Source organism: Coregonus clupeaformis, unplaced genomic scaffold, assembly GCF_020615455.1.
Source record: "Coregonus clupeaformis isolate EN_2021a unplaced genomic scaffold, ASM2061545v1 scaf0118, whole genome shotgun sequence".
Lineage (NCBI taxonomy): Eukaryota > Metazoa > Chordata > Actinopteri > Salmoniformes > Salmonidae > Coregonus > Coregonus clupeaformis.
The window spans coordinates 110,001-120,168 of NW_025533573.1; positions in this window are offsets into that span (position 1 = coordinate 110,001).

The window sequence follows — 10,168 nt, forward strand, 5'->3', positions numbered from 1 at the left end:
AGCACACAGAGGCTGGAGACTTTAGGATTTTAAAACTTTATAGAAAATGTATAACTGTAGGCAGAATGTGATAAACTGAAGTTTTGGCAACCAAATAAAACTACCATACATGTTTTTAGGCTGACAATTGGCCTGTGTAAGAGAACATTTTCTCAGATTAGGAAACAATATATATTTATATTGTGAAGCCAGATAACATGAAGAAAACAAGTGATACAAAGTCATTCACTTCAAGGTAGGAGTGAAATGTCTCATCTCTGCACAGACCCTTAATGGAATACCGCAAAGATTTCAGCTGAGCTAAGAAGCCAGGGGTTTGCATCCCAAATGGCACCCTATTCCATATGTTGTGCACTACTTTTGAGCAGGGCCCATAGTGCTCTGGTCAAAAGTAGTGCACTAAATAGGGAAAGGGTGCCATTTGGGACTCTGACCAGGGCCCCAGCTGTAGAGGAGATAGGGTACATCTCTGCAGCGCTTCATCAAAGCTTCATCCAGTCAAAGTGACATTGCCAGTGAGTTCTGTTCTCTTATAGAACTATGGGGTAATGGAATCCTGAGGCGTTCTTAGGAATGTGACTGTCGTCTGTCAGAACATCTCTGGTCAGGAGTTCTGCTGCCAGCTGAAGATAAAGTTAACTTAGATCACATTCCCCTCTTCTTCCTCTCTTCTGGCTGAAGGCTCCGCAGAAAATACTGTCGTGACTTTGTCGCAGAGATGGAGAGAGGCAATATGTTTTACTGTACTGTAAAGTGCCCTAGAATGTGGATTTGAATTTGCAAACTTGCATTACGTGTAACAATTTAAAAGTTTACCGAGAAGCACAGGTTCAGTTTGAGTAAAGTCTGGTGGCTTTTAGGATTGGTGCTGGTAGAAGTGTGTGCTTGACCATGCTGAAGGTCATGTAACTGTTTGTTACATGCGGTATGCTTTGTGGACTTCACCGTATGGAGGTTTGTGTCCGGTTTTGTGTTGAAACAAAGGTGTGGTTGAATTGTGTGTGTGTGTGTGTGTGTGTGTGTGTGTGTGTGTGTGTGTGTGTGTGTGTGTGTGTGTGTGTGTGTGTGTGTGTGTGTGTGTGTGTGTGTGCAGAGGCATCATGAGTATGTGCCCCATCTGATTAGTTTTGTTTGTTGTTGCAGATGTTAAATTAATAACTAAACTTTATTTTTAAGCCCACGTTTTATAATTATTATTTATAAAAAAAGATCTGTCAGCTGTAGAAGGGGGAGGGGGCACACTGACTGGACCAGGCCAAGAGTACCCCACCTCCCCACTATAGACACACTGGCTGGACCAGGCCAAGAGTACCCCACCTCCCCACTATAGACACACTGGCTGGACCAGGCCAAGAGTACCCCACCTCCCCACTATAGGCACACTGGCTGGACCAGGCCAAGAGTACCCCACCTCCCCACTATAGGCACACTGGCTGGACCAGGCCAAGAGTACCCCACCTCCCCACTATAGGCACACTGACTGGACCAGGCCAAGAGTACCCCACCTCCCCACTATAGGCACACTGGCTGGACCAGGCCAAGAGTACCCCACCTCCCCACTATAGGCACACTGGCTGGACCAGGCCAAGAGTACCCCACCTCCCCACTATAGACACACTGGCTGGACCAGGCAGAGAGTACCCCACCTCCCCACTATAGACACACTGGCTGGACCAGGCCAAGAGTACCCCACCTCCCCACTATAGACACACTGGCTGGACCAGGCCAAGAGTACCCCACCTCCCCACTATAGACACACTGGCTGGACCAGGCCAAGAGTACCCCACCTCCCCACTATAGACACACTGGCTGGACCAGGCCAAGAGTACCCCACCTCCCCACTATAGGCACACTGGCTGGACCAGGCCAAGAGTACCCCACCTCCCCACTATAGGCACACTGGCTGGACCAGGCCAAGAGTACCCCACCTCCCCACTATAGGCACACTGACTGGACCAGGCCAAGAGTACCCCACCTCCCCACTATAGGCACACTGGCTGGACCAGGCCAAGAGTACCCCACCTCCCCACTATAGGCACACTGACTGGACCAGGCAGAGAGTACCCCACCTCCCCACTATAGGCACACTGGCTGGACCAGGCCAAGAGTACCCCACCTCCCCACTATAGGCACACTGGCTGGACCAAGCCAAGAGTACCCCACCTCCCCACTATAGGCACACTGGCTGGACCAGGCCAAGAGTACCCCACCTCCCCACTATAGGCACACTGACTGGACCAGGCCAAGAGTACCCCACCTCCCCACTATAGGCACACTGGCTGGACCAGGCCAAGAGTACCCCACCTCCCCACTATAGGCACACTGGCTGGACCAGGCCAAGAGTACCCCACCTCCCCACTATAGGCACACTGGCTGGACCAGGCCAAGAGTACCCCACCTCCCCACTATAGGCACACTGACTGGACCAAGCCAAGAGTACCCCACCTCCCCACTATAGGCACACTGGCTGGACCAGGCCAAGAGTACCCCACCTCCCCACTATAGGCACACTGACTGGACCAGGCCAAGAGTACCCCACCTCCCCACTATAGGCACACTGGCTGGACCAGGCCAAGAGTACCCCACCTCCCCACTATAGGCACACTGGCTGGACCAGGCCAAGAGTACCCCACCTCCCCACTATAGGCACACTGACTGGACCAGGCCAAGAGTACCCCACCTCCCCACTATAGGCACACTGACTGGACCAGGCCAAGAGTACCCCACCTCCCCACTATAGGCACACTGACTGGACCAGGCCAAGAGTACCCCACCTCCCCACTATAGGCACACTGGCTGGACCAGGCCAAGAGTACCCAACCTCCCCACTATAGGCACACTGGCTGGACCAGGCCAAGAGTACCCCACCTCCCCACTATAGACACACTGGCTGGACCAGGCCAAGAGTACCCCACCTCCCCACTATAGGCACACTGGCTGGACCAGGCCAAGAGTACCCCACCTCCCCACTATAGGCACACTGGCTGGACCAGGCCAAGAGTACCCCACCTCCCCACTATAGGCACACTGACTGGACCAGGCCAAGAGTACCCCACCTCCCCACTATAGGCACACTGGCTGGACCAGGCCAAGAGTACCCCACCTCCCCACTATAGGCACACTGACTGGACCAGGCAGAGAGTACCCCACCTCCCCACTATAGACACACTGGCTGGACCAGGCCAAGAGTACCCCACCTCCCCACTATAGACACACTGGCTGGACCAGGCCAAGAGTACCCCACCTCCCCACTATAGGCACACTGGCTGGACCAGGCCAAGAGTACCCCACCTCCCCACTATAGGCACACTGGCTGGACCAAGCCAAGAGTACCCCACCTCCCCACTATAGGCACACTGGCTGGACCAGGCCAAGAGTACCCCACCTCCCCACTATAGGCACACTGGCTGGACCAGGCCAAGAGTACCCCACCTCCCCACTATAGGCACACTGACTGGACCAGGCAGAGAGTACCCCACCTCCCCACTATAGGCACACTGGCTGGACCAGGCCAAGAGTACCCCACCTCCCCACTATAGGCACACTGACTGGACCAGGCCAAGAGTACCCCACCTCCCCACTATAGGCACACTGGCTGGACCAGGCCAAGAGTACCCCACCTCCCCACTATAGACACACTGGCTGGACCAGGCCAAGAGTACCCCACCTCCCCACTATAGGCACACTGGCTGGACCAGGCCAAGAGTACCCCACCTCCCCACTATAGGCACACTGGCTGGACCAGGCCAAGAGTACCCCACCTCCCCACTATAGGCACACTGGCTGGACCAGGCCAAGAGTACCCCCCTCCCCACTATAGACACACTGGCTGGACCAGGCCAAGAGTACCCCACCTCCCCACTATAGGCACACTGGCTGGACCAGGCCAAGAGTACCCCACCTCCCCACTATAGGCACACTGACTGGACCAAGCCAAGAGTACCCCACCTCCCCACTATAGGCACACTGACTGGACCAAGCCAAGAGTACCCCACCTCCCCACTATAGGCACACTGGCTGGACCAGGCCAAGAGTACCCCCCTCCCCACTATAGGCACACTGACTGGACCAGGCCAAGAGTACCCCACCTCCCCACTATAGGCACACTGACTGGACCAAGCCAAGAGTACCCCACCTCCCCACTATAGGCACACTGGCTGGACCAGGCCAAGAGTACCCCACCTCCCCACTATAGGCACACTGACTGGACCAAGCCAAGAGTACCCCACCTCCCCACTATAGGCACACTGGCTGGACCAAGCCAAGAGTACCCCACCTCCCCACTATAGGCACACTGGCTGGACCAGGCCAAGAGTACCCCACCTCCCCACTATAGGCACACTGGCTGGACCAGGCCAAGAGTACCCCACCTCCCCACTATAGGCACACTGACTGGACCAGGCCAAGAGTACCCCACCTCCCCACTATAGGCACACTGACTGGACCAAGCCAAGAGTACCCCACCTCCCCACTATAGGCACACTGGCTGGACCAGGCCAAGAGTACCCCACCTCCCCACTATAGGCACACTGACTGGACCAAGCCAAGAGTACCCCACCTCCCCACTATAGGCACACTGACTGGACCAGGCCAAGAGTACCCCACCTCCCCACTATAGGCACACTGACTGGACCAAGCCAAGAGTACCCCACCTCCCCACTATAGGCACACTGGCTGGACCAGGCCAAGAGTACCCCACCTCCCCACTATAGGCACACTGGCTGGACCAGGCCAAGAGTACCCCACCTCCCCACTATAGGCACACTGGCTGGACCAGGCCAAGAGTACCCCACCTCCCCACTATAGGCACACTGACTGGACCAAGCCAAGAGTACCCCACCTCCCCACTATAGACACACTGGCTGGACCAGGCCAAGAGTACCCCACCTCCCCACTATAGGCACACTGACTGGACCAGGCCAAGAGTACCCCACCTCCCCACTATAGGCACACTGGCTGGACCAGGCCAAGAGTACCCCACCTCCCCACTATAGACACACTGGCTGGACCAAGCCAAGAGTACCCCACCTCCCCACTATAGACACACTGGCTGGACCAGGCCAAGAGTACCCCACCTCCCCACTATAGGTGGAGGAGGACAGAGATTGTTGAGTGAAACATACAGATTTTGATTTGATTTTAGCTGGCAGTTGTACTAAACTCCTAAGGTAAAGCGGTATGCTTAGATAACCTATGCAGAAAAAAATACATATATATTTTTTTTTGACGTACAGTTACGCATAATAATTATGGCTTTAGATTGAAAAAGCTGTTTCAGGTGTTTGAAAAATTCTCAATTCTCGGACTTCCAGAACTTCTCTGACCCCCCTCCCCCGCCCTCCCATCCTCACGTACTTTGTGCACCCTCTAAAATAATGGGTGCATGACAGCTCTGTGTGTGCATGTGCGCACGCGCGTGTGAATATATGTTTGTATGGACCAAGAGAGCTGACTAACCACCTTTTGAATTGATGCCAACATATTGGCCTGAACACGGAATCCTTAAATCTTCTCAGTAAATGTGTCTTTTTTCCTTTTTCGTTACCTACCGTCTCCCTCTGTGCGATAACAGCGTCCCTCTGTATTGGCTCTGTTAACAGGCAGGCCCAGACCTACCGTCTCCCTCTGGGTGATAACAGCGTCCCTCTGTATTGGCTCTGTTAACAGGCAGGCCCAGACCTACCGTCTCCCTCTGGGTGATAACAGCGTCCCTCTGTATTGGCTCTGTTAACAGGCAGGCCCAGACCTACCGTCTCCCTCTGGGTGATAACAGCGTCCCTCTGTATTGGCTCTGTTAACAGGCAGGCCCAGACCTACCGTCTCCCTCTGTGTGATAACAGCGTCCCTCTGTATTGGCTCTGTTAACAGGCAGGCCCAGACCTACCGTCTCCCTCTGGGTGATAACAGCGTCCCTCTGTATTGGCTCTGTTAACAGGCAGGCCCAGACCTACCGTCTCCCTCTGGGTGATAACAGCGTCCCTCTGTATTGGCTCTGTTAACAGGCAGGCCCAGACCTACCGTCTCCCTCTGGGTGATAACAGCGTCCCTCTGTATTGGCTCTGTTAACAGGCAGGCCCAGACCTACCGTCTCCCTCTGGGTGATAACAGCGTCCCTCTGTATTGGCTCTGTTAACAGGCAGGCCCAGACCTACCGTCTCCCTCTGGGTGATAACAGCGTCCCTCTGTATTGGCTCTGTTAACAGGCAGACCCAGACCTACCGTCTCCCTCTGTGTGATAACAGCGTCCCTCTGTATTGGCTCTGTTAACAGGCAGGCCCAGACCTACCGTCTCCCTCTGGGTGATAACAGCGTCCCTCTGTATTGGCTCTGTTAACAGGCAGGCCCAGACCTACCGTCTCCCTCTGTGTGATAACAGCGTCCCTCTGTATTGGCTCTGTTAACAGGCAGGCCCAGACCTACCGTCTCCCTCTGGGTGATAACAGCGTCCCTCTGTATTGGCTCTGTTAACAGGCAGGCCCAGACCTACCGTCTCCCTCTGGGTGATAACAGCGTCCCTCTGTATTGGCTCTGTTAACAGGCAGGCCCAGACCTACCGTCTCCCTCTGGGTGATAACAGCGTCCCTCTGTATTGGCTCTGTTAACAGGCAGGCCCAGACCTACCGTCTCCCTCTGGGTGATAACAGCGTCCCTCTGTATTGGCAGACCCAGACCTACCGTCTCCCTCTGGGTGATAACAGCGTCCCTCTGTATTGGCTCTGTTAACAGGCAGGCCCAGACCTACCGTCTCCCTCTGGGTGATAACAGCATCCCTCTGTATTGGCTCTGTTAACAGGCAGGCCCAGTCACAGAGACTGGCTCAATCTGCTGTTAATGAAAGCCCAACTTTCTTCTTATCAAGGACTTATCTCCAGTATCTTAAAGAATTCACCAATTATCTCACAATGGAAAGTTGGTTAAAGGAATGCAGGGTCTCTAATGCAAAGTTATGTCTTGAAAGGCTCCATTCACAAAATATGAAAGGTTTATCACCGTCTCTTCTGAGACGTTGCCGTTTCAACTCTGTTTCACACAAACATCAGCCAAGTAGTTATGGATTCTCTGTGGATAGAATTACATGTTATTAGCAACTTTCACCTTGAATTCAGAACCCCATCAATCAGTATGATATGGGCGAGGAAGTGGACAGCGGTGGACTCAGAATGGGTGGAATCAGAATTTGTTAAGTCCTCTTACGCAAAAGCATATGCCAGCAGAACTGACGGCTGGCCTAGTTTTCAGGTAACTGGGGGGCATTAAGACACAAATAATCAAGTTGACAGCTGATTACTGAGAAAATGCTAATAGAAATCTGTTCAAATCACAACCCCCTTCAACTTAGCTTATCCCAAATGGCACACTGTTAAAATGAAGTGCTCTGCAACACCAAAACTAGTAGGCAACAGAGCCAACCAATTTCAAGGAGACGAAACCTTAATTATTCTGACATGGTGTGTTGTAACACCACTAAATCAAATGTTGTCCAACACCGTGCCAGGGACTGGGAGCACTAACAGAAAAGATTGAAACTATTTTGGTGTTTTAATTCCTGTTTAGTGCAGCATTATATACCTCCTCTTTTTGGTGTGGTTTCCTCTTTCGAAAGCTTCTAAACACCAATACAATGTTTAGAATCCTGTTTATTTATTTAACTAGGCAAGTCAGTTAAGAACAAACTCTTATCTACAATGACGGCCTGCACCGGCCAAACCCGGACGACGCTGGGCCAATTGTGCGCCGCCCTATGGGACTCCCAATCACGGCCGGTTGTGATACAGCCTGGAATGGAACCAGGGGGTCTGTAGTGACGCCTCAAGCACTGAGATGCAGTGCCTTAGACCGCTGCGCCACTCAGGAGCAGATTGCTTTTTCTGAAGTGTCTTAATGTTTAACATTGTTTTATGTATTTGATACGTTGCCATTTTATACCGCTTTGGCAGGCAATGTCAAGCAACAGTGTTCAAACCACCAGCACTAACTGGAGGTTAAACTGCAAGAATTTAGGATTCTGCACTTCCTTCTTCTGTTGACAATCATCAATGTGGGAATGGGTGCTGTCCTCATTGAACATCAATTTGTCTGACGGTTCTGATATCCGTTCATCATCATCCATTACGTCTCAAGTCACAGCAACCTTAATACTAATATATAAATATACTTTTCTTTCTTCAAACTTGCACGCAACATTGTGTGAAAGAATCATAAAGTCTAAAAATGGAATTACCTACGATCCTCTAAAATCAGTCACATGGCAAGATAAGAAATGCAAGCTGATTAAAACCAAAGGCTTCCAATGAGTTCAATCACTACATTTTCTCTGTTTTTGGTTATCCTCATGAAAGATAGTTACAGTGGGGAAAAATTGTATTTAGTCAGCCACCAATTGTGCAAGTTCTCCCACTTAAAAAGATGAGAGAGGCCTGTAATTTTCATCATAGGTACACGTCAACTATGACAGACAATCACATTGTAGGATTTTTAATGAATTTATTTGCAAATTATGGTGGAAAATAAGTATTTGCTCACCTACAAACAAGCAAGATTTCTGGCTCTCACAGACCTGTAACTTCTTCTTTAAGAGGCTCCTCTGTCCTCCACTCGTTACCTGTATTAATGGCACCTGTTTGAACTTGTTATCAGTATAAAAGACACCTGTCTACAACCTCAAACAGTCACACTCCAAACTCCACTATGGCCAAGACCAAAGAGCTGTCAAAGGACACCAGAAACAAAATTGTAGACTTGCACCAGGCTGGGAAGACTGAATCTGCAATAGGTAAGCAGCTTGGTTTGAAGAAATCAACTGTGAGAGCAATTATTAGGAAATGGAAGACATACAAGACCACTGATAATCTCCCTTGATCTGGGGCTCCACGCAAGATCTCACCCCGTGGGGTCAAAATGATCACAAGAACGGTGAGCAAAAATCCCAGAACCACACGGGGGGACCTAGTGAATGACCTGCAGAGAGCTGGGACCAAAGTAACAAAGCCTACCATCAGTAACACACTACGCCGCCAGGGACTCAAATCCTGCAGTGCCATATGTGTCCCCCTGCTTAAGCCAGTACATGTCCAGGCCCGTCTGAAGTTTGCTAGAGTGCATTTGGATGATCCAGAAGAGGATTGGGAGAATGTCATATGGTCAGATGAAACCAAAATATAACTTTTTGGTAAAAACTCAACTTGTTGTGTTTGGAGGACAAAGAATGCTGAGTTGCATCCAAAGAACACCTTACCTACTGTGAAGCATGGGGGTGGAAACATCATGCTTTGGGGCTGTTTTTCTGCAAAGGGACCAGGACGACTGATCCGTGTAAAGGAAAGAATGAATGGGGCCATGTATCATGAGATTTTGAGTGAAACCCTCCTTCCATCAGCAAGGGCATTGAAGATGAAACGTGGCTGGGTCTTTCAGCATGACAATGATCCCAAACACACCACCCGGGCAACGAAGGAGTGGCTTCGTAAGAAGCATTTCAAGGTCCTGGAGTGGCCTAGCCAGTCTCCAGATCTCAACCCCATAGAACATCTTTGGAGGGAGTTGAAAGTCCATGTTGCCCAGCGACAGCCCCAAACATCACTGCTCTAGAGGAGATCAGCATGGAGGAATGGGCCAAAATACCAGCAACAGTGTGTGAAAACCTTGTGAAGACTTACAGAAAACGTTTGACCTGTGTCATTGCCAACAAAGGGTATATAACAAAGTATTGAGAAACTTTTGTTATTGACCAAATACTTATTTTCCACCATAATTTGCAAATAAATTCATTAAAAATCCTACAATGTGATTTTCTGGATTGACGTGTACCTATGATGAAAATTACAGGCCTCTCTCATCTTTTTAAGTGGGAGAACTTGCACAATTGGTGGCTGACTAAATACTTTTTTTCCCCCACTGTACTACTGTATATGACAATGCTGATATCAATAAGTAGAGTATGGAACAAGTCCATACAACTTGAATGAATTGACAGACTACTCTCATGAAGGTTGATTAATTGAAATGTAGATATTATATATTTCTTCATGTTAAAAACACAAGCACACAGTGTCTCCAAAAGAGATGGAGCAAAGGAGAGGAGGAGAGCGATAGAGAGAGAGAGAGATGTCAAATAAGCTATCATCAACACGGATTGGTTTGTGTCTCCTGTATTTCTCCTTAAGCTGAA